This window comes from Acomys russatus, chromosome X (assembly GCF_903995435.1).
Source record: "Acomys russatus chromosome X, mAcoRus1.1, whole genome shotgun sequence".
NCBI classification, from domain to species: Eukaryota; Metazoa; Chordata; class Mammalia; order Rodentia; family Muridae; genus Acomys; species Acomys russatus.
The window spans coordinates 120,749,146-120,774,928 of NC_067169.1; the positions used below are offsets into that span (position 1 = coordinate 120,749,146).

The following is a 25,783-nucleotide window of genomic DNA, read 5'->3' on the forward strand; positions in this document are numbered from 1 at the left end:
ATAAATTCAGAGGTTCTTTTATTGTGTAGGATTGTTTTAGCTATTATGTTTTTGGTTTTTTCCATATTAAGAATTGTTCTTTCAAGGTCTGTAAATAATTTTATTGGCATTTTGATGGGAACTGCATTGAAACTTTGCTTTTGATTACATGGCCATTTTTACTATGTTAATCCTACCTATCCATGAGCATGGGAGATCTTTCCAGCCTCTGATATCTCCTTCAATTTCATTTTTCAAAGATTTGAAGTTCTTGTCATACAAGTCTTTCATTTGCTTGTTTAGAGTTACACCAAGATACTTTGTAGTTTGTGGCTATTGTGAAGGGTGTAGTTTCCCTAATTTCTTTGTTGTCCATTTGTTGTTTGCATACAAGAGGGCTACCAATTTCTTAAAAATTAATCTGTGTACAGTCTCTTTGTTGAAAGTGTTTATCAGCTTTAGGATTTCTCTGATGGAATTTTTGGGGTTGCTTATGTATACTATAATATCATCTGTGAATAGCAATACTTTGACTTCTTTCCAATTGGTATCCCCTTGATCTCATCTGTCAAGAGCCAGCCTGTTAAAGGAGCTAACTAGGCATGTGTGCTGTCGAAGAGGTGATCCAGTACTTGCAAGGTCTTATACCAGGATGCACCCCCAGAACTGCTTCCAGCCTCTGACATGCTGTCAGGAGCCATTGATTTGGAGAAGTTCAGTAGGCATAAGAGATCTATGGAAAGAATCCAGTATTTTGCAAGGTCTATACCATGATGCACCCCAAAATTGCTTCCAACTTCTGATTACCCTGTCAATTGTGCACTGCTCCATCTCTCTAAAATCTAGCATTAGAGCTGGACATGGTGGCACATACTTTTAATCCCAGCACACAGGGAGACAGAGGCAAGTGGATCACTGTGGGTCTAAGGTAAACTTGGTCTACAAAGCGAGTCCAGGACAGCCAAGACTACATTCAAGGCCAGCCTGTTCTACAAAGTGAGTCCAGGACAGCCAAGTTTACACAGAGAAACTCTGTGTCAAAAAAAAAAAATCTGGCATTGGTGTGAACTGTCACTCTCTGGATATTGACCAGCTCTGATTGAGAAAAGTTTCTACAAGATCTTGTTGAGGATGTATTGTTTGTTGTTTAGATGAACTAATCCCTGATTATGGAATTCCTGGTTTGATTCAAGTAGTTTTAAAAGTTAAATTGTTTTAGATCTTCTGAAACAATTTTAGAGAATTTATGGCGGCAATAAACACCTTTGTGGACTTCCAGATGCCTCACTAGGGATAGCCTTATAGCAGATTTATGGCTTCAGATAAGCCTCCACTCCAGATGGCAACAGGAATCTTGGTATTCACCATAAATATAGGCAAGTTGGTTTAAACTTTCTGTGAACCAAAGATATAATGGGACTACCTAGAAATGTCTGAACTAAGTACAAACCTTAATGTCTATATATACAAACTTTTCTGTTATAATTCTTTATACCTTGTCATTTTGTGGCATCATATGTTGTCATTTTTAATTTACTCTGTTTCTTAAAATGAAAGACAGATAAAACTGTTGTCCCGAATTCATTATGAACTAAAAGATAGCTGGATAATGTATAGTTAGATCAGTCCTAATTGAAAAGTCATATATTACCTTTGTCACTCTGAACTTACTGTGTACTTATGTAATGGATACCTGGATAAGAAATGTTTAGCTTTAAAACATGTAACCGGTTGTATTTTAGAATTTGTCTGTTTTCATGATTAATTGCCCTTTTTGAACTATGAGGTAATTCCCCTTTTCTCAGAAGCATAAGTATGGTGACCAACAATAAACGTTGTTGAAATTGGGAAGCTTAACTTTAGTTGAAGTTAAGATGCCTAACTTCATCCACCCTTTTTCTTGAATGTATGCGCGTGTGAGTGGTTTATTTTCTCTCTCTCTTATTTCTTATTGCCCTGTAGATTCCCAAATAAGTTAACAGACTCAGGGCTTTACCATCAGCCTTTTAGGAGTAACAGGCCTAAGATTACATTAGCTTACTGGAGATCTCTGCAAAGAGGCCTATCTACAGATCAAAGAGCTTCCTTTTACACCCCCCTGCAGTTTCTGGCCAGAAGCCATTTTTACAGCCTTAGCTATAGGAAAATTGTGGTCAATTTAAGTTTTCCTCCTTGGCCACAGTACAGCCAGTCTCCAGAGAAGAAACCCTGGCCTCCCTTTCCTCTTTCTTCCTTCATCCTGATCAAGTGCCTGAGCTATCAGCTCTGGCCACCCAAGAGATAAAGCGAACTGGAAGGGCATTTGCATCCAGCCCCCAGAGACCCTACCCTGGACCTTTTCAGAGCCACAGCCAGGCATTAACACTCAGCTAGTTCTCTTATTGCTCTAGCTGGAACTTCAGGTACTATGCCGAAGAGATATGGAGAGAGTGGGCAGCCTGTTCTTGTACCTGATTGTAGTACAATTGCTTTAAATACTCTTTAGTCTAAGATAATGTCTATCTTTGTTGCTGAGGTGTGTTTTTTGGATGCAGCAGAATGATGGGGTCCTGTTTACACAACCAATCTGTATTCCTGTGTTTTTTTATGGAGGAATTGAATCCATTGATGTTGATGGATATTAGTGACCAATGATTGTTAGCTCCTGTTATTTTGGTGTTGGTGGTTGTAGTGTGTTTGTGTGTCTCTATTTTTTTTTTCTGCAGTGGAGTTATTTATTTCTTGTGTTCTCTTGGGTGTAGTTTACTCCCTTTGGCTGGAGTTTTCCTTCTAGTATCTTCTGTAGAGTTGTGTTTGTGCATAGATATTGTTTAAATTTGGTTTTGTCAATGTCTTGTTTTCTTCTTCTATGGTGATCGAAAGTTTTGCTGGGTATAGTAGTCTGGACTGACATCTGTAGTCTCTTAGGGTCTGCAAGAGCCTTTCTGGCATTTAGACTCTGTTGAAAAGTCAGGGGTGATTGTGATAGGTTTGTCTTTATTTGTTACTTGTCCTTTTTCCTTGCAACTTTTAGTATTTTTTCTTTGTTCTGTATATTTAGTGTTTTGGTTATTATGTGGTAGGAGGATTTTCTTTTCTGGTCTAATCTATTTAATGTTCTGTAAATGTCTTGTATGTTTATAGGCGTCTCTTTAGGTTGGAAAATTTTTCTTCTATGAGTTTGTTGAAAATATTTTTTGGGCCTTGGATCTGGGAATCGTCTCTTTTTTCTATTTCTATTTTTCTTCAGTTTTGTCTCTTCATAGTATCCTTGATTTCTTGGATGTTTTGTGTCAGGAATTTTTTATATTTAACATTTTCTTTGACATATGTATCAATTTCTTCAATTGTATCTTCTATGTCTAAGATTCTTTCATCCATCTGTTGTATTCTGTTGGTGACGCTTACCTCTGTAGCTCCTATTTTCTTCCCTAAGTTTTCCATCTCCAGGATCCCCCTCAGTTTGTGTTTTCTTTAATGTTTCTATTTCCAATTTCAGGTCTTAAACTCTTTTATTCATTTCCTTTATCTGTTTTTATTTTTCTGTATTTCTTTAAGTGATTTATTCTTTTCCTCTTTAAGGGCGTCTATTTGTTTGATTGTATTTTCTTTCATTCATTAAGGTATGTATTCATTTACTCTTTAAAGGCCTCTGTCATCTTCAAAAGCATAGTCTTAAGGTAATTTTCTTGTGTTTCATCTATGTTAGTGTATCCAGGACAGCTTGCCATGGGATAACTGGCTTCTGGAAGTGCCATATTGCCCTGAATTTTATGTTCTTATGCTGGCCTTTAGCCATCTGGTTGTCTCTGGCTTTGGCTGCTTGTTCCTGGTGCCTGCTTGATCCCTGGATGGTACAGGAAAGAGCTCGGGTCAAGAGGTTGGATGTTCTTGAAGCAGCCCTTTGGGGATGGTGGAGATGGCTGTGGACTGGCTTCTGGCTCTTCAGAAACATCCTGCCTTTCTCCTTGCATGGCTGTGTTCCAGTTAGATCCAAAGGCAGAGGAATGGACTGGGGGTGTCTAGTCAGTGTGATACTGAGGGCCAGTAGGTCTCCTAAAGAACCCAGAAGCCCTCCTCTCATAGGGGAACTCTAGGAGTCAGCAGCTCTGCTACTTGCTCACTCTCTTGCTCTGTTGCCTCTGAGATCAAGCTGCCTAGACACTGAGCTCACTGGGCACTGCCATCTTAGAGAGTGTATGCTTCTGAGGTCTGGCTGATCTCCTTAGGGAGACAGGGAGAGCCATAGACCAGAGGCTAGGACTATTTCCCTGGGAGCTTTCCTGGGGCAGGTGAGAATAGCCTGGTGACCAGAGGCTGGAACCACTTATTTCCAACTCCCATGGGCTCTCCTACCTGGGAACCATAGATGCTGGTGTTTCGAGTCTGCAGCATGACCACTCATTTGTTCTGCAGTCACTGAAGTCCTGCTGCTCTAAAACAGTGTGCACTGGGCCTACCATCATTGATTTAACCATTTATTAGCAATGGGAATTTTAACATTTATATTTTCATTAATTTTTTTAGTTAGCATACAAAATAATGGGTTTCAGTATAGACACAGAGTCTCATGGAGTCAAGTCTGGCTTCACACTCCCTATGTAGGCAATGAATGCTTGATATGGATATGATGCCACATGCCTGTAACCCCAGCAGAAGAATACTCTCGAATGACAGATGAAAAATGGAAGTTTATAGAGCAGTATTTGCAAAGATGAACTAGCATTTGAACCCTGACACCTTGATGCCTAGCTCTCTTTCTCATCTCTCTTTCACGACCATCCTGGTATCTTGGAAACACTGCCTGCTTGATATGTTTTCATTTTACCTGGATATGGAAATATGCAATAACCCTTGGACTTGTTCTGTGACTTTTTTTCCCCAGAGGAAGCAGTTAGTGCTTTCTGAGGTGAAATAGCTTTCCTTTAGCCAGGAGCTTGCCTATAAAACTGTTGGAATCCAAATCACTTCCTGGTTCCAAGTGCTCCTGCTAAGGCCCTATGTTGCACATGCATAGTCTTACTCAGTCTTTCTTCAGCCTTGTCCTTCCTTCACACAAATGTCCTTTCCTTTCCTCCACCTTTCCCCATCCTGGCCCATGAAGGTCCGAGACTGAGCAGTGAGAGATGGAATTCCATGATCTCTTACAGACCCCTCCTGACTCTGCCTATTCCACTCCCCCAGCTTCAGTGACTGTAGTTAGATCCAGAAGGCAGGAGTCACTTAGCACAAGTCTTAAGAAAAGCAATAATTTCAATGATACAGGTTGGTGGTAGGGGACACAAATAGAAATACACTAGGTATAGAATGTACAGCACTAAAAGGTTATTGAAAAAGTAGCTTCATGTCACATCCATTGCCCACATGACTCAAACTGACAGGTCAACCATCTCCCCATAAACTTCTTCTTGCCTTGGAGAAATATGTGTATATCTGTGTGTAAAGTAACCTGAAGAATTATTTAAACACACACACACACACACACACACACACACACACACACACACACACACAAACACAAACACACACTACACTGAAGGAAGTAGGATTAGGTAAAAAATACAGTTGTGTCACTAAGGTGTCACTGATAACTCCTCTGTGACATACAACATTCATAACTTTCAAATTGTCGTGAAATCTGTGTGTTCCTAGGATCTCCATTCCTCTGCAAAGCAGGCGTGGCAGGGGCCACTGTGTCTATTTTCTAGCCTAGAGGCAAGTATTTTCTACTGTTCCTTTCTTTGGTTTACATATTTCCACAGATGAGACCGGGCTAGGGCCGGACCCATATGGGGTCTGGAAAAATATCTAGTAAGGACCTCCTTAGGATAAGTTAGGCTACTACCTGTAGCATCTGCACCCCTTTTAGCCTCATTCTTGGATACTTAAAGCATGCTTAATGCATTCAAATCTTCATACAAGCTGCTGCTTTCCCTCCTCCCATCCTTAGTTTCCTCTACCCCTTTGCCCCCAAGATTGACAGACATTGAGAATCCAGTTATTCCATAGCCACCAGGGAGCCTTTCCAGCATGCAAATTTAATGAGCATGCTTTGAAATACAGCACACATGTGAATGTAATTCAAAGAACTTCACAGTCTTGGGAGGGGAGCTGGCAGAGCAGATATTCAAGCAAATGATGACATCAGTACAATGAAAGGGACTCTAGGGGAAGCTTCTAAGTCTGCCTGGGCCAGAAACAAGTGCTATTCTTCTCACTGTCAGGAGTTTGGCCAGTCCAGAAGAAGGGAGTAAGTAGAAAGGGCTAGAAGAAAAACACTGAAATATCCAGAGAATAGGAGGATTCCTGTCAACTTGGAGGGCAGAGAGAGAGACAGAGAGGCAGACTGGAAGAAGTGACTAAAGAATGAATTGGATTCACAGAGGTCTTCTTGATTATTTCAGAGAACTCTGTCTCTCTCCTCTGACACACATAGTAGATGCTTGAAACTATAAATGGTACCAACTATGCATTAATGCAGACCAGTTAAAAAGTGGAACTCATGAATTTAGCACAGTAAGTACTTAATAATAACAACTAGCAATAAAATAGAATACAATTGTACTATTCTTGGGCTTTTAGGCCACTATTAAATGAAAGCATATATCTTGAAATACCACTCCAACCAATCCAACAACTAAGGCAGCAATCAAGTGACTAATAGGTAGGATGCATGAATGTCCTGGAAAAGGGATGATTCACATCTCAGCGAGGATGGAACTCTGAAGTGAGATATTTCATCACTTCAAAATAGTATAAAATTAAAAATTTATGAATTGTTTGTTTCTTGAATTTTCCATTTAATACTTTTGGATCACAGTTCAACAGTGGATAACTGAAACTATGGGCAGTGAGGGTAAAATGGGATCGAGTACTCTGTAACAATATTTTAATATATGTGTGCATATTTGAATGATATTAGGCAAAGAGTTGTTTTTAGAACCAACCAATATAAGAAGAAAAAAAAAAGATCATGGTGAAGTAATCCCTCCTTATCTATGCTTCTCAAGTATGGTATCACAGCACAAAACCAAGGGACATTATGCACATTCTTCTACAAGGCACATTAAGTGTGTTTATTTGATCAAGCACTGAACAGTGTTCTTAAATTTGCACCCCACCCTGTTTTCACTTTCTATTTACTCTTTCAATGGTCATCTGACCCAAAGCTCACAAAGCAGAAGGAATTATGACCTGTTTCCTTTTACTGGTTCTTTAGTGCTCTTAGGAAGGTGCTGGTACAGCATGAGCTACACCGTATAAGCTATATTGTGGGCTTATGAGTTGCAGATATTGTACCAGTATCAGTGATATTTTTCAACTTCATGCACCCAGTAATAATAGTTTAACTTTGTGACATGTGCTACAATTTAATCTAGAAGTTTTTCCTCTAGATTTCTCCCTTTTTTGGACAGACGTACTGAGTTTCCCAGTGACTTTGGCTTGGGCCTGGCACTGACTCCAACTTTCCTACAGGGATGGACCCTGGTATCTTGGCTCTGCCCATTGCCAACTACATATTGCCAACTACAATTCCCAGATGCCTCTACGTTCCGGACCCGTCCAACAGGGTTTCCCAGCAGCCTCACCGGTGAAGAGCTAGAAGAGGCTGCTTAGGTCACCCAGCACCTTCCTCCCAACCCACATCACGTGCCCAGCCCCTGCCAATCAGAGCTGGGAGAAGGGAAGGCAACAGCAGCTAGGGGCTCCGCGGGGCTCAGGGGCGGGGCGAACGTGAATGGGGCGGGGCGAGCGTGGAGTGGGCGGAGCAGGGCTCCGGAGCTAGCAGCCTGGCAACAGCGGTGGCTCCCTGAGCCGGAGGTGGGTGACCATTCTTGGCTGGCCTGGCAAGGAGCCGGGCACTGCAGTAACCCAGGATAGGAGGGTCTGAAGGAAAAAGTAGGGACTCCCTGGGCCGGCCGGTCTTGAGGGGCCTGACTGTCCTGCGGGGGTGGGGGTGGGATTCGCAGGAGTGCCTTGACTGTCCCCGTGAGGCAGGGCTGAGGCCCGGGAGCGGCGGGCAGGTGCCTCCCTCTGGCTTCCCCAGTTCTTCTCGTCGTAGATCCGTAGGTGGCTGCTGGCGGAGGTTGGGACAGGAATGGGGAGCGCTGAGGGCCGTTGAAACCACTGCCCTTACTTTGCTTCCCAGTGTCTGGGTGTCAGCGCGCGGGACAGCCGCCATAAGGCGACTGCTCCTTGCCCTGCCCCTGCTCACGGGGCGGACACCCGCTGCATCCCTGGTGGCCTTGCCAAGTGGCGGCCCTGGCACTGGCCGAGAACCCTTTTTTGTAGCTCTTGGCCAGTGATTTTGTGTCATACACGGGGCTGGGGTGTGTGGGGGGTGGTATCTGCTTTTTCAACAGTTGAGAGAAGATCTGAGAAGGAACGGCTAGTTCCCTGATACCCAGTCGGAAGTGTGAACAGTTACTAGCAAGCTCTCTTGACCCGGTTGCCTCCCTTAACTGTCTTCTGCGCTCAGGAAGTGAAAACTAATTTTAGTATTTGCCTAAGCAAAAATAAAGTGAATCTCCTGCGAAAAAAAATATATTGCAGGATTGACAGACGCAGTTGAGATAGGAGACAAGCGGGTTGTAGCTGGTTTCTAAACCAGATCTTTTCTGGCTCAGAAGAGGTTAATGTGACGTGGGCTTCACAACCTAATGACAAAACCGATGTGACGAGGCAAGTCTCTGGGGGTTTCTTGGTGTCTGTCTAGTCTGGGTTCCTCTTACCACAGCTCAGTTCTGTTCATTGTGAAGTATCTACCTTAGAGGACTGAGCCTGAGCCTGAAGTTTTACTACAGTTCAAGCCATTTTGGATTCCGCCCCCCACTTCCTCAAACCAGTTTACTACCTTTCATTCATCACGTATGCTGGGAAGGATCTGTGCATTTGTTAAATTTGACTACAAATGATTTCAGGGCATTTTACAGGATTAGATCTAGCATACACTGGAGAAGATTCAAATTGGTGGCCATGTCTGTAGCAGTGGAACAGGCTCCTGAAGATTTCAAAAGTAGCTACCAATTATGTGGGATTAGATTTATTCTCATCATATGATTGGTCTCCTTACCTTGAAGTTCTAACTTATATCTCTCAAGTGGTGAGAATTTCCATTCATTCTTCAAACATAGCCTATGGTGTACCTGCAGTTTCTGGCCTAAGCACCAGGAAGACAATAGGGAAACAAACACACGATTAAGGTGCTATGGAGTTGATATAGGGGGTGTCAGACATAAAGATAAAAAAGCACTGATGTGTTTACCAGCAGAGGTGAGCTGTAAAAAAATAAACCTTGAAAGTGTACAACGATAGCAAGACAAGCTGGCACAATTGAGGGTGCCACTGTCACCACTTTCAATTTCTGGTTTTTGATAGTTGCTATTCTCCAATAAAACAAACACTTTGAAAACTGAAATATATCTGAATCCAGGAAATTCATTCTGTGGAGTCCTCATTTCTCCCACAAGTGCCTCTTAGATAAGTTTATCACAGTTTCATTTTTCATTTCACTTCTCCCTTCAGTGCAAATAGTGATTTCAAACACTTAGAGTGATGGTTTTTGTGTGGATTTCTGGCTCCCTAGCTAAATAGCTCCACTATAAAGGCAGAAGTCTCTGTTGATTTCTGGCCACTGGCTGCGGACTTTCAGCCTACCTTACACATGGGTTTCTATTCTTGCATGAAGGCTTGGACTGTGAACCTGTTATCTGAAATGATCATCTCTCTATGTGTTGCCTGGCTTGTGGAGATACTAGTTCACTTTGAAATAGTTCCAGAATAAAGGTGCAGTCAAGATCTGAGGAACAAGAGTACTCACTAATAAAATGCCATTAATGAGAAATCACTGTGAGAGTCATCTACTCAGTATCACCCCTTTTAATATTCTGTATGTTCAGTATTTTCAAAACAATCTTTATGGTCTCTAAAAATGACTAATGTTACGAAAATACTGTAATATTGCTTCAAAATGAAAAGAGAGTTAATAAAATGTAGTTGCTTTAGAACCCATTGAAAACACACGATTCTAGCTTTTATTGAGGGCTCCAAAGTAAAGAGAAAAGCAGAGACTTTTGAGGGCTCCCAAAGTGATATTTTCAACCAGTGCCCAGATGACTACAAAGGCTGGTGTTCCTAGTTTTTCTAGATTATCCAACTTTACAGTAGCATAATGGCTGCCGTTCATTTTTCTTTATTCTCTCATTCTGTTTATGACCTCTTGGAAGTTGTAATTTCCTTATTTCCTGGTTTCTAGTTCATTTTCCTCTTTGGCAGATCTCAGAGGGGCCTAGAAGGTATGAACTCAGGATTGAGCAGTCTAGAAGCCATAGTGAATGTGGGCAAGCTGCTTACCTCTACGTCTCAATTTCTCAAAGGGTTAATGGGCGGGCTGAGTGGTTCCTCTACATTTAATGCTTCAAACATTTTTGTACACAGTAAGCATTCAAAGAAAGTTAACTGCTATTTACTTGCATGCTACATGGAACCCTTTTCTGTTAGGTTCTGTTTTGTTGTTTTTAAAGAGGACCTCACTATATAGCCCAGTCTGGCCTCAAACTCAGGGCAATCTTTCTGCCTCAGCATCTTGGGATTACATACATGTGCCACCACACCTCGCTTTGGACACTTGTGTTGAGAATGGGAATAGTAATGTTTTAACAAGCCATTGGAAATCCAGCAAGGTGGATTTTATAGACATCTCTCTGCTTTTCATTGTTGGTGTGAGCCTTTAATTGCAGGTGGCAGTGGCAGTCTTCAGATCTTGAAGTACTAAAGTCCCTTTGCTATATGGAATGAAGGCTCACTTGGAGTCAGCTTGTTGCCACAAACAGGAATAGAGCAGGAGGAGCCTTCCGACTCCAATGCTCTATCATTAGCAGATGGTCTTTCATTGGCAATTCTTGCAGTACCAATTACACAGCAACTGCATTCTTTTTAAGAATCTTGAAACATCTCTGTAGAGAATTGATATTACACACAAGAGCTTTCTTGGTATTTCTGCCAGAAGACCAAGGAATGGCAAATGGGCCTCTTGTCCCTATGAGGCAGTGAATAGGACACTCCTTGCATTTGGATTCTAGACATAGGTTGAGGTCTCAGTTTCTCTTAATTGTGTGACTCTGTACAAGTTATATTAAACTTGTTGCTGGTGGTTCTTCTGTGTGGAAGATGGAAGTAATACAACTTGCCCTGCCAAATTTCCAAAGACCTAAGGGGACTCAAATGTGCAGTAGATCTCTTTGTAAATAATGCAGCATTACCATTATTGTACTTAAGTGTTAATTAAGCCATTGCTATTTGGAGAACTGGTATAAGAGGCCACTTTGCCTTCCTGTTCTTGGCTGTGTCCTGCCCTGGAGCTGTGGGTGTGGCCTCTGCCTCAACTCCACTTCTGTCATCACTGAAGCATGGAGTATTTTATTCTTATGCTCTAATGGACCTGGAACATCAGTATCCCTTTTAGTTTCCACTCCATGCGTCCCTAAAGCAGTAGAACTGTGTAGTCAATAATTAAATATCAATACCTAGGTGACTCCTGTGTCATAGAGTTTTACTCATCTCTAATCCAAGTGTGTAGGCATCAAGGCTTTTCTTTTCTCCTATCTAGATCAGGCCTTGGCTGCTCAATAGGACTACAGTAGATGCTCATGGTTCCATGTAAGAATAGAAGGTCATCATTATCTGGTGAAGAGATGGGGTTGTTCCCCATATCACTGTCACCGTCCCTCTTTGTTAATGACAGGTCCTATTTGTAAGTGACAGGGTCTGAGTTCCCTTTGCATGACACTTGGATTCGGTTTTCAGTATCTCAAGATGAGTCTACAAGGAACTTCACTACATCTTATACTTCCAATAGTTTAGTATTGTGGTTTCTTGGCTGGTCTTGACAGGTGACTCCTGCATGTTATATTTTTTGTTCATCTAAGAAGGAGGCTTCAGATGGTTAATGCAATGTGTATGAAACTTAACCTGGCCCAGAACTCATAATAGGCATTTTGTAAATGGAATTGTTTGAGCATATTTGAATCATTCTGCTGTATACCTACATATCATGCTCCTTACATGTTAAGTAGAGTCTGTGTCTGGCCTTTCTACCCAGGTTCTGATAGTGGATCAATAGAAAAGTCTGAATGTAATGTTGGGAGGGATTTCACACATTGCTTTGCCATCCCTTCCTTCCTAGCTTCTTGATTTTTGGGCTCTGTCGTAAGTATAGGCTCATTTTTGCTTTGTTTGCAAATGTGTTTGGGATAGGAAAGGGCTAAGGAAAGTTTAAGGGTAATAATTAAAAATAAGATGAACTTGTTTAGAAGCCATCCAGCTCTCATGCCATTGCACCAACATTGACACCATGCAGCAGCGCCCGTGCTTTAGTATATGATAACAGAGTTTGATGTCACAGCCTTGAACTTTTGCTGAGAAGGAAGCACTTTATTTCCTGAGCTCCTCATGAGCACACTGCTCCATCAGTCATCCCTTCCTCCTTATGGGCGTGACTGGGACAGAGGTGAGTTATAAGGACATTCCTAGTGTTGGGTGGCAGTGCTTTAAATTCCCTTTGTTGACCTTTAAATTTCTTTATGGCCCTGAAATTGCTAGGTGGGGATTTAGAAGAAAAGGGACTTCACTTCATTTCAGTGTTGCCAAGAAGGGATCCCAGTTGCTTTCCTCAGCTAAGGACTATCCCTTGTGACTCATAGGGTACCTCCTCGTTAGTGCTGTTGAAGGGTAGCAACCAGCAGAATTTTGCTTTTGACTTTGGGGAGACCTCAGGAGAGTAGGCCCCTTCACATGTTGCTGTGTGACTAGCAGCAATCATGTAATTTAGAGTTTCCTGGTTCTGAGATGTTCCTTGTGCAGGACAGTGTTTAGGGATATAAGAAAGGACATGTCCCACCTCTGTCAAAGAGGCCTCTTGCTTCAAGACAGTCTAGTGGCTTTTTAAGTAGAGAATAGTGGCTTCTTGCTTTTTGACCTTTTTGCTAAGGTCAAATGTAAAGTGGAGGCTGAGTCTAACCCTGCAGAACATTTCCTTTTTCCTGTTATCAACTCTGATCATTTCTCCAGAGATTCCCATATTTCTGTGCCCTCAAACAATTTCTCTTTTTTGACAAAGATTGTCTGCATGTCCTTAGCCCTGAGCTCCTGAGAGCTTGTGACTTATGTAGACTATCAGGGCTGCTAAGAAACCCTGCAGAGTATGCAGTTTAGGTGTAAATGAAAGTAGGAGGTGGCTGATAGAAGACTACCTGGTCACACCCTGGTTTCCTGAGCCTCTGAAACAACACTAACCTTTATAGTGCTAGACTGAAAAAGTAAACAGACAAAATAAGTTGCAGCATATGTTTTGTAACCAATTATATGTAGAATGCTGTCATTTTTACATAAATTACCATAATAATGAAGCTTTGCCCTTTTTTTATGCTAGACTTGGAAACCACTTGTTTATTTTACTTATAGGACTTCTCCATTTCCACTAGGCACATGGTGCATCTTGAAGGTTTGCTTGTGCCAGTTGCTACAGTGTGCGACAGTAAGGCATTGAGAGATACCTTTGGGCTTTGATTTGCGGATGATTTCATCAGGTTGGCTTTCAGTGCCCAACCAGCTGCCTCTGGAATAACTGATATTAATGTTAGGCTTACTCTTTGCCAAGCCTTTAGCCCATTGCTTTTACATAATGTCTCCTTTGAGGGTGAAATTATTAATATAAGTACCAAGTTTCTTTCTGAAAGGCTTTTAGGTGGATCTTAACCAGGAGGTTGTAATTTCACCTGACTATGGGGTCACTTTGTATCACTGTTAAGAAGGCAGTGTTGGACACCCCTGTAATCTCATCACTTGGAGCAGGAGTTCAGGCTAGCCTGGGCTTTATAGTGAGATCCTGTTTCCAATGAATAAATCAAGGAAGGAAAGAAGAGATGAGGGGGCGGATGAAGCAGGCTGTTGTGGAATGTGTGCTTTTTTGAGGTGTGTGTGTGTGTGTGTGTGTGTGTGAAAGGATCTTTTCCCTAGCTTTTCAGAGAGGGTGCCACCTCCCTAAAAATAGAAATGTCCTCACCTTAGGAATACTGCAGCCTGGTGGTTTACTAGGCTGGCTTCTAATTAGAACCACTTGGAGCATTTTAAGTACCTGCTGCCTGAGCCCTACCCACAGACCTCCAGGTTTAATTAATCTTGGGTGAGCCCTGCATGGGCATTTTTGCAATGTCCTCTGTGGTTACAAGATTACACAGCTCCACTGAGAGCACCTGCTTTAGGGTCTGTCACTTCTCTAACGCCACTGTCAGGAGGCACCAGGATTGCCGGGACCCGTCTGCACAGTGCAGGTTGGACTTTGACTAGCCAGCAGCACCAAAATCACCTGAGGGGTTTTTTGCAGCAGTGCAAGTTCCCTGGCTCCATTCCTAGAGCTTCTGATTCAGCAGGTCTGGGCCAGAGCCCAAGATCCTTGTTTGAGAAGTTGTGTTGTTTTTAACATTTCATCATCAAGGATTAAGTTTATCTTCAGTTTCCTGCAGATGTGGTGCTGACACCCATTTTGGGGGTCATAAACAAAAGTTGAAGTTTAACCAACCCCCTTTGTGTCTTGGTAATGATACAGTCACACAGTCCTCTTAATTTGTTGATGTGGTAGGCTATTTTAAGAGATTTTCTAATCAAACTGCAACATTAGCTGATCCGGGCTGTTGGGACAGACCCGGTGGCTGCACACTCTTGCGTACTGCTGCAGCATTTGATTGGTACTATTTTAGTGTCTGTATTTGTCACTGAGTTTTGGCTTTGGCTTTTGTCTAGTTTAATACTGTGATTGACAGTGCTAGCCTTATAAAATGGGTTGGGATATTCCCTTTCTCTTTTCACTGGAAGTCTCTGTAAGGTTGGAGCTTATCATTTCTTTGAATGGTAATAGAACTCAGGGCAGAGCCCTCTGGGCCTGGAAGGTTTTCAGTTGTCTCAATCTGACTGTTTGCCTACCTGCCCCTCCCCTGTATGTCATTATCTCATGTAGGCCAGGTAGGCCTCAAGCTCACTGTGCAGCAGAGGCTGCCTTTCTCTTGATCGTCCTGCCTCCACATTCACAAGTGCTGGGATGACAAGCGTACGCGACCGCACCCAGATTTGCCTTTTATCAGTTAGTTTTACCGGATTTTTCAGTTGTGGTGATAGGACCAACATGATGATGTGATTATATTTCATTTTTTTTTCAAGTTTTTATTAATCGTTGAATAGTTAAAACTTTAAATTATTTTAAGATTGAACCATAGCAAGGTACGTTCAAAAAACCTCTTGATTACGTTCCTGTCGCTGGACAGACATGTCTCTACTTCCTCTACCACAGACAGTCTCAATTCTGTTGAAAGCTTGAGCAACCACAATCAGATAGAGATCTATCTGCATCCCTGTTTCTTACACACTACGTCGACTTTTGCTTTTTCCACTTGAGATCTAGTCCAGAAATCATTCTTTTCTTTTTAAAATTAATTTATTTACTTATTCACTTTACATCCTAGTTGTAGCCCCCTCCCCCTTCTCCTCCCAGTCCCCTACTCCCTCCCCCACTCCTACTCCTCTATTCCTCTGAAAAGGGGAGCACCCCTACCCACCCACCCCAGCTCATCAAGTCACATCAGGACTGAGTTTGTCCCCTTCTTCTGTGGCCTAACGGACAGACTAGGGCACACTGATCAAAAAGCAGGCAACAGAGTCCATATCAGGTACAGCCCCCACGCCCCTTGCTAGTGGACCCACATAAATATACCCATTGACGACATCTGTGTAGGAGACCTAGGTCCAGTCCATGTAAGGTCCTTGGTTGGTGCTTCAATCTCAGCAAAGCCCTCTGAGCCCTGGTTAGCTGGTTCTGTTGGTCTTATCACCTCTAGGCCCTTTTCTCCTTCCCCTCACTTTTCCACTAAACTTCCTACACTTTGCCCAATGTTTGGCTGTGAGTCTCAGCATCTGTTTCAAAGTGAAGCTGGGTGAAGTCTCTCAGAGGACAACTATGCTAGGCTCCTATCTGCAAGCATAGCAGAGTACCGTTAATAGTGTCAGGGGTGGGCTCTCTTTATTTTTTCCTCTTTGTATTTATTCCATTGTTTGAGTGCTTCAAAACAGTAGTTTCATTAGTATTATATTCTAGCTTATTATCCTTTCCATGCTCATTTGTGAAGTTTCTAAAAGTACATTTTTTAAGTCTGAAAATATTTGCCAGCAATTTTCAATACTGATTCCTAACTTCACAACTATAGAGTGCAGGGTGAATGCTATTAGTTCCTTGACACTTGGATGTTGGGTTTATCTGGCCCTTGGTGATTGGCTGCTTTGTTGTGCTGTTTATACTCATCTATGTTGTGTATGTCAGTCAGTAACTCCTACCTTTTATTACTGAGAGGTATTCCACAGTTCACTAATAGATAACCATTTGAGTTATTCAGTTTGGTGCTGAGCTACAACCAATCATTGCAACTTTGTGTGGAATCATGAACTCATGTTTTCATTTGCATTGTGAAACACAATACTTTGGAAAGACATTGTTGGTTTTTCTACAACAGAATTTTGTTTTGTTTTGTTTTGTTTTTTTGTTTTTTAACTTTTGAGACATGTTTCACTGGCTGGCCTGGAAATCACTGGCTGCCCTGGAAGTCATGCTGTAGATCAGGCTGGCCTTGAACTCACAGAGCTCTGCCTGTCTCTACCTCCTGAGTACTAGTGTGATAAGTAAAGTTTCATTTCTTTCTTCCATGTTATACCTACCATGTTTCATGCCTAGTGAACTGTGTGGAGTTATTCTCATTGTTTTAAAACTTTGCATTTCCCCCATTGTTTTTTGTTTTTGTTTTCTTTTACCAGCTGTAGGTGTCCAGAGGTAGCATTCCTACATTTCTGGACATTTTTTAAAAAATCATGATATGTTGTTGGTTATGTTTCAGACGCGGTCTTCAGAAAGATAATTGGGATCTCCTAATTGATTATAGTACAACACTCATGTCCACTCCCCGCCCATCACACCCCAACTTTTATTCTTACTGTTAGTAACAGAATTTGCATCTGGAACCTGGGAATTCTCTTTGTTGATCTGAGAAGCAGCCCTTATTGCTTGTTCAAAGGGCATGGAAGTTGTCAGATCCAATAGGTATCTTTGTTCTTGAACTGGAATTTCTTCATTCTGTCATTTCCATTCTGTTAATAGTGATTTTAGTTCCTCTTCATCTTCTTCCCTTCCTTATATTTCTTGCCTTTTCCTTGGATTTATTTTAATCCATGAGACCGTCTCTTCCAATGACATCAAGGTCTAGAAATGTTCAGCCCTATCACTGTGTTCTGCAACAGGGATGAAGGGTGGCTTGTATTGATGCCTAGAATAAGAGGTAGCTGCCCGAGTAGGAAATGACTGCTGTCCATACTCTCTGGGTCAATGTAATGCTTTCTCTTTGTGAGTTTCCAAAGATTTTAATTAAGTCAGTCTTTGGGGATTCCCTTTGGACACTCTTTTAGTGTGGCAAGCTGCCTATTGCAAGTGACTACTCCTGCTTCTGCTTTTTATAAGAGCAAGGTCAACTTGCTCTTATAAACTAGGACTATTTAAAAATGGATCAGGCCCAGCATTTTCAACAGTTAAGAGATGCCAAGCTGCATTCCCTGGGCCTCATATACAGGAGTGTTGGGAAGCAGCAATTGGCACTTTCCTGCAGGTTCTGGAATTAACTTCACAGAAGGGTGCATTTAAAAACTATCATCTGTAGTGTATTTGAGTGGGGATTCAGCATTTAGCATTAGGCCCTAATCACTGTGTGGCACATGTATTAGAATGGGCACTGGTGTGGTACGAGCATTGTTTTTGGTTTACAATTGAGATACAGCTCAGTTTTCTAATGTGGCATCTTTAACTTCTGAAGGGAATTTTGTTTTGAACCAAGGTCTCACCATATAGAACTAGTTGCCCTGGGACTTGCTAGGTAGACAAGGCTGGCCTGGAAATCACACTCATCGTCCTGTCTCAGCCCCTCTAAACTTCAAAAGACAATTTTTTTGAGACAGAGTTTCTATATGTAGCCTTGGCTGTCCTGGACTCTGTAGACCAGGCTGGCCTCTAACTCACAGAGATCCCCCTGCCTCTGCCTCCCGATTGCTGGGATTAAAGGGATGTGCCACCACCACACCTTTAAAAAAGTACTTGGGACAGACAGAAGCAGCAGTGCTGGAATGACTGGACTTAATTGAATAATAATTTATCTGCATATGTGCCGAGCCTCTTTAACGGGAGCCTCAGCACTTCCTAGATGCACCTCATGGAGTATTCCTTCTGTTTATTTGTGTCCACCAGCAATAAAATATCCATGTTTAACAACAGCCGTTACAACACAAAGTAATAATGCAGTGGACAAATAAGGGGGAATATTTTATATTATTTTTTGGCTTTTTGAGACAGGGTTTGTCTGTGTAGCCTTGACTATCCTGGACTCACTTTGTAGACCAGGCTGGCCTCGAACTCACAGCAATCCGCCTGCCTCTGCCTCCCGAGTGCTGGGATTAAAGGCGTGCGCCACCATCGCCCAGCAACAAGCACCACACCACGTGGTTCCACTGGGGCTCGAACCCAGGACCTTCTGTGTGTAAAGCAGACGTGATATCCACTACACTATGGAACCAGGTAAGGGGAATATTTTTAAGTGCCTCTGAGACATAGATTTGATGGAGGGAATCTCCATTTGTTTACTCCACTCTAAAAATGAAGGCTGGGCTTCTTTCTGGCTATAAAATTAAAAAAATATATGTGGGTAGAGTCCCCTTCTAATATGTTGTTATTGCCTATTCAGGCAGAAAGCATTATATCCTTATTTTTATTTGATCATCTATTGGTTAAGAGGGCTAGGCTACCTCAGTGTGACCTCCCTAATCTTTGGTGGACAAGTTGTTCTTGTTGTCCATATTTGTCAGTTGTCATATGAAGTAACCTGTGTCACTTGACAAGTGAGGTTGTTGGTGGAAATTAAATGACTTAAAATGTGCGTAGAGCAATGGCTGATAGGGTGGCAGTCAATAAATGGAAGCTATGGTCCCTGTTCACAAGTAGCTGGACAGCTTTTGCTTTAGTCATAGTGTTTATTCCCACATGAGCATCATTTTCTCAGATATCTACTTTGCCTCTATCCAACTTAGATTTGCCCATTGTCTCCCACATAACTTCTCGAAGACCTATCTCAAGATTTTTGTTGTTGTTGTTGTTTTAAATATATTTCATGTGTATAGGTGGTTTGCCTGTATGCAGGTTTGAGTGCCACTAATGTGCCTGATGTCCACAAAGGCCAGAAGAGGGCATCAGATACCCTCAAATTGGAGTTACAGATAGTTGTGAGCCACGGTCTAAGTGCCCAGAGTCAAACTCAGGTCCCGAGCAGGTAATGATACACACACACACACCATCTGTTCAGCCTCTCAAGTTATTTCTGAATCACCCATTGTGGTGCCTAGTGTATATTTGCTAGCTCCTTTTGAACTCTTTGGAAACAAGATTAAGTAATTCCATATACTGAATAAAGAATGTCTCAGAAGTAGTTACCCTGATGCCACTTCATTATCTTAAGTATCTGTACCAAAATTTTGGTGATAGTTTTATAACTGTTCGAGGAATGCTTATAGTTGGGAGAATGAAACTATTCTGAATGTAGCCATATACTGGGGTGATAATTTTGTAAATAGTTAAAGTTCATGAGTGATATCCTGCCTGTGTGGTTTGCTCTCTCAAAGAATTCTTAACCTCTAGTACTTCAGAATTTGATCTTATATGTAAATAGTGCCATTGGAGATGTAGTTAAAGACGAACAGCGATTAGAGGGGAAGCCCTTCATTAGTAAGAAGGGTGCCATTACAGGAGAACATTATAACAAAGCACAGATGCACAGGTAGAAGACCATAATTGATGAAGCTATGCATGGCAACTAGAAACATACACATCCATCCTGGTACCTTTAGTGGCTGATGTCCAAAGTCATGGAAAATTTCAAGGGCAATGCTCTTTATTGGGTGCAGTGTGCTAAAAGTGTGCTAGTAACAGAAAACATAGCCCTAACCTTTAGGAAGAAAGATCTAGAATTCTAACAGAGGAGGAGACCCAAGATGTCACTGCAGGATGCAGTACAGTGTGCAATAGGAAATATTAGGCACACACGTGATATATAAAGAAGCCAAGTGTGCACATGTGGAGAGAAGCCTGAGCAAAGCTCTTGCTTCTGCCTCTGAGTGACAGCACCTGGAAGAAGAACTGATTTCAATCGCAGGTTCCACCCAAAGCCCTTCTCTCATTTGTTCCTAGAAATTTCACATGTGCGCTAAAGGGTCTTGCTATCCCCCATCCCTGTACCACTAATTCTGGTTGGAAGACTATGCCATTACTACCCAATCTCTGGGCTTTTCTCTGGGGATCCCTTAACCTGCAGCTGTGAAAGTTCACATAATGTAATTAAATGCAGTGAAAATGTTGTGAAGTTCTGTAATAGTTCTAACCCTTTGACTCGTTTATGCTCCTTAGCAACTGCCATGTGAACTTTTTGCTTGAAAATATATCTTTTACTTATGAATTTAACATGTACTTTTGGAGAATTGTGCTCACTGTAGAAAATAATTCAACGAAAGACTTTGCTTTGTTTTGGAGCAGATTAGCTGGATTTGTGAGTATTGGAGTTGGCAGGTGCATAGAAACTTGATCCTGCTCCTATTTTAAAACTTTGTTTACTGTCAAGTGTTTGAATGTTACAAGATCCATTGGTGATTCTAATGGTCTGCTTAAATGTTTACCCTATAACCATGCTGCCTTTGTCCATTAAAAAAAAATAACCTGATAGTTGTTAGCTTTTTAATAGTTTATTTGCTGTATCAGTTTCAGCTTATGCTATCTAACGTTACCCTGCTGTGTGGCTAACAGCTCATGGCACTTAAGCTCCTATCCTGAAGATGTGCTATTTGTCATGAGAAGACCAAGAAATAGAGTAAATGGATCTACCCAAGGTCTGTCGCTGGCTGCTGGGGGGGGGGGGGGGGAATCATTTCTACTGCTTTTCAGCTGCCTCTGAATTGGTTTCAGCCAAAGATCTTTGCAACATTTAAAGCTATAAAGTAGATGCACCTTTGAGCTGATTTTTTTTTTTTTTTTTTTTAGTTTTTTGAGACATAGTTTCTTTGTGTTATCTTGGTTGTCCTGGACTCTTTTTTTTTAGATCAGGCTGGCCTCAAACTCACAGCGATCCACCTACCTCTGCTTCCCAGAGTGCTGGGATTAAAGGCATGAGCCACCATGCCTGGCTTGAGCTGAATTCTTAGAAATGATAAGGAAAGTGGTTTTCAACGTGAAAAATTACTTAGCACTTTACACTTTCTAAAGCTCTCATCAAACCACATAACTTTTAGTCCTGAAGTTTGAAGTAGCTAAGATAAGTTGATCTCACACATATGTCTACTTGGCCCCTTACCCACTTGCTGAGATTAGATTATCACAAGAGCCATCATCTTCATCAGAGCAGCTGTGACATTCCTCCATTGAAAAGTGTGGGGACAGTCACTGGACCCTCACTGGATCTCCAGCGTTCTCTTTTGTACCTCCCGGCTAGCTGTATACAATTCTGTTCTACTTACAAATGGCTTCTGGTTGGGAGGAGCTAGAGCATAGAGGATGGAAGGATGACTGAAGGGGGACTTCATGCAGCAGTGGAGACGTTGTCATCCTTGCTGGGTGTGTCCTTTTGGTGGAGCAGCTGCTTTGGGCTCACTCATGCTGCTGTAAGTAATCCCTCACCTGTACTCTGTAAGTAAGCCTAATCCACAAGCTGAATTTTTATCGAATTGTCCTGTGGTTTTTTTGGTGGTGCTTTGTAAAGAGTGGGTAGATATTTGTTTGAGTCTTCCCAGGGAAAAAGTTGCCCTCAATACTAGTTTGAAGAATGAATGAAGAGTTCAGGGAAAGAAAGCCTCTAGTTGGAGGAGGGAACTGGCATGTTACAACGTTGTGGTATCATTTTCATATCCTGTTCACCTTCAGCTAGGACAAGTGGTTTCATGCCTGTTTTACAGACAGAGAACTGCACTCTGAGCAATATTGCAGGACTATTATTACTAAATGACAGAAATGGGATTGCAAACTCAAGTTCCTGAGTAGAGAATCCTCCTTTTCAACCTTACCACACCACATTGAAGCTGGGCATAGTAACATCTTTGACGAACTAAAAGGTAGCGTTAATACTTTATTTTTTTCAGTTTAAAAGGGCATGGTTGTTACTTACTTTGGCTAAGGAAATTTCATTTGGCAAGAACTTAATGGTTTAAAGCAGGAGGTAGTAGGCTGTCTCTGTAAATGAAGTTGTATTGAAATGTGGTGTTCTTATGCCAGTATTTTGTTGCTACATTGCCAGGTTGTGTAGCTGCAACAGAGATTTATGGCTCACATACTATCTAGCCCTTTACAGGAGCAGTTTGCCATCCCTGGTCAAAGGAAAAATGGATAAAACAAACTCCTACTGTTTCATATCATAGTTTATTTTCATGTGGGTTGAGGTACCCTTTTCCCAAATAAGCGAATGTAGATTATAAATTGATAGTTACAGTAGGCTCAGAATGACTGGCATGGTAAACAGTTCTATTGTGTGCAGCTAGTAGTTTCATTGAGGGCATCATGAGATCTGTTTTTATTTTCTTGTCTCCTGAGTAGCCCCATGGTCAAAGTACTAACTAGAATTAGGGCAATATGTTGCTATTTCAGAAAGGGGGACTGACTGGAGGAAGGAAGGCAACTGGAGAGGGAGGAGGAGGGTGGGGTCAGAGAGCAGAAGAAAACAAAGTGTATAATGACTCACACGAAGATGCTGTGATGAAACCCATTGCTTTGTATGATGATATGAATCAATGATATAGAGATGGCTCAGTACCTGCTGTGCAAGTGTGAGTTCAATCCCCGAAACCCAATTAAAAAGGAAGGTGTGGTAGCATACACTTGTAAAATCAGCACCACAAAGGTAGAGGTGGTGGATCCCTGGGGCTTGCCTAGCCTACACGGTCAGCTCTAGACCAATGAGAGATCCTGTCTCAAAAAACAAAGTAGATGGTACCTGAGATTTAACACCTAAGGTCGTCTTCTGGTCTCCACACATGTGCACACACAGGGCTATTCAAGAAGATAGGGAACATTGTCTTTCGATTGATACCATCGGCAGTTCTCATCTTAAGCTAGCAAAGGGGGTTTGCAGAATTTGTTTTATAACAAAAGGAGTATTAGATCTAATAATATTGTGCACCACTGCCTGAGCTTCTTGACATTTGTTTTCAAAATGGACTTCTAAGCAAAGACAGCGGTCTTCAAAAGACAGGAATTCTAAACTCAGGCTGCCTGTTCATGACTCCTTATTAGCTGACAGGCTTTCGAAGATTGAATCGCATTAGGAAAGGTCAAAGGGGAAAAGCATCATGCTCCTTCTTACTGTTCTGTTTTTACTGAAGAAAATTCTGCAGAAGCACTCTGCGAGGGCCAGTGATTACAAATCAGGTGACACTGGAGATGAAGCTCCCTCCGCTTAGTATTTAGGATGCCAGAGCAAAGGCCTTGTGAGGTCCAGGGCAAAATGCATTTGCAACCATGCTGCTTTGATCAAGATGACCCCTACTTGCTGTAAATTTCCTGGTTATATACTCCAGGTGCTTTGTATGATCTAAGGTTTTTATAGGGTTTCTTGGTCTGGAAAAAGGATGTGTGGGAAAAGAGGTTGGGATGTCTTAAATTGTCTGTTTGGTGGGAGAAGCTATAGAAGCGGACAAAACTGTCCCAGTTCTTTGGTGCAAATTGTTTCACAGTGTAAGCTGCCCAGAGTATCATCAGGGAACCTTTGTATTTATTTTAATAAACTTTCATGGGATCCTGGATTATGTGAAATAGTGTCAAGATCCTTGTCTAAGTCTTTATTGAGCGGTTAATTCATTTAACATATAACCTATTAAGTGCCTTAGGTGCCAGTCACTGTTATAGGTCCTACAGATACAGGAATGAATACAACACAGGAATTGCAGCCTGAAAATAGGGACTGTTTTGCCAGTAGGGCTCTAACTCTTGTGAGGAGGTGGGCAGTAACCACAGTGACTATTTGAAAGGTGCTAAGTGCTGAAATGAGAGACACAAATGGGGAGAGAGGAAGGCCGACTGAAGTTGTCTTGAATTTCAAGAGAGACAGTGAAGGTTATTGTGTATTTAAAACTAAGCTTTATTCAGTAAATATCATCTTTATGAATGTTTATTTGAGGTGAGTAGAGGCCCCAGGAACTAGCGGGCTGGCTGAGTTGAGTTCTCCTTAACTGTATTTTGGTTTTTGTCTTCTAGAACTCCTTTTGTACTGAGATTACAACCAGTCACACACCACTGAGTTTGCTTTGAGAGACACTTGGAAGACTTTCCCCAGATGAAAAGTACTCTGTGATGTGAGGAGACTTAGGCTAGTGGCCCTGCCAGTGACTCACTCCAGGAACTTATTGTAACCCTCTCTATTGCCTGTACCCTCTGTAACAGGAGGGTAGTTGGCTTAAATCAACAAAAAAATCTCTTGGGAGGATCAAAATTGTGTTTGTGTATGGAATTTTTAGGTTTTGCATTAAAGCCAAGGTAGCAAAAACCAGTGCTTTGTAAAGAAATCTTTAAACAAATATTTATTATCTTATTTACATGCATGTGTGTATGCCTAAGTTTATGTGTGCTACATGTATGCAGGTACCCACAAAGGCTAGAGAGCATCTGAACCCCTGGACCTGGTTGTAAGCTGTCTCATGTAGGTGCTGGGACTAGAATTTGGGTCCTTTGCAGATCAGTCAGTGCCCTTAACCACTGAACCATCTCTCCACCTACCCACTCACATCAAGACTTTTTTTTTTTAAGTAAAAAAGATGAAAAATTTATTACTTGAGGCTTTCGGCAAAATGCTTTATAAACCAAGTGAATAGCTGTTTCTATACGTGACCCCTGGGTATTTAGTCCATTTAGGGCATCTTTCAAAGTGTCACATTGCTTCCTGTTGTAGTCATTGTGCACAAGTACAGTTTTTAAATTTATAATTCAGTCATAAAGTAGCCAAACACTGTCCATGTATTGACTTGCTTTTATCCCTGGTATTTCTAAGGCAAGGGCTGATTCATAGAATTATTGTGTTGATCACAGTGAATAACTAGCCTTTCATAATTAAAATGCTGATAATTATTAACAGATATATGGAGTGGTTCTTCTCTTGAATTAACTCACTTTGCCCAACAGTGATAATGTAGCGACATGAGCTCAGAGAAACTAGGTAACCTGCCCAAGGTCAGAGCCCCTAGTTCCAAAGTTGGACTGGAATGATACTAGCTCCAAAATCTACCTCTCAGTGCTGCAGCTTCTGCGGCCTGGGGATCAGCCACCACATTTGACACAGAGGCTCACTGATGAAAATTTAAAGCCAGGCTTACTCTGGAACTGACTCTTATCATCACCCAGGCCCTTGAATCTCTGAGGACTGTGTTTGATCCAGCTTTTAACAGTAACAGTGTTCCATGTAATTTCCAAAGAGAGGGCTTCAGACATAAAGAGCATGCTATGCGATGTCATGTATATGAAGGGCCCAGAGTGGGCAGAACAATAGAGATAGAAAACAATCTATCTGGCTGCTGAAGGGCTTCAGCACTGGGACCGCAGAGTGATAACTGATGGGCATGAGGCTTCTCTTTGAAGTGATGGAAATGTTCAGAAATTGATGAGTTTCACAATTTGAGATCAATACTTTTAAGTATGCCTCTGGGGATTAAACCCAGACCCTTGGGGATT

The 25,783-nt window shown here is 41.8% G+C and overlaps 1 protein-coding gene and 1 non-coding gene across 2 annotated transcripts in view; one reads left to right on the forward strand and one right to left on the reverse strand.

Annotated features, from left to right (window-relative positions):
• Nucleotides 1-7,706: 7,706 nt before the first annotated feature.
• Nucleotides 7,707-25,783, forward strand: part of Mtm1 (myotubularin 1) — a 117,389-nt gene continuing 99,312 nt past the window's right edge. Inside the window, exon 1 of the mRNA XM_051142567.1 lies at nt 7,707-7,779. The gene's annotated coding sequence lies outside the window, so the exon portion shown is untranslated. The remainder of the gene's footprint in view (nt 7,780-25,783) is intronic.
• On the reverse strand, nt 18,539-18,611 carry Trnav-uac (transfer RNA valine (anticodon UAC)). Its single transcript has one exon. It is a non-coding gene; the product is annotated as a tRNA-Val (tRNA).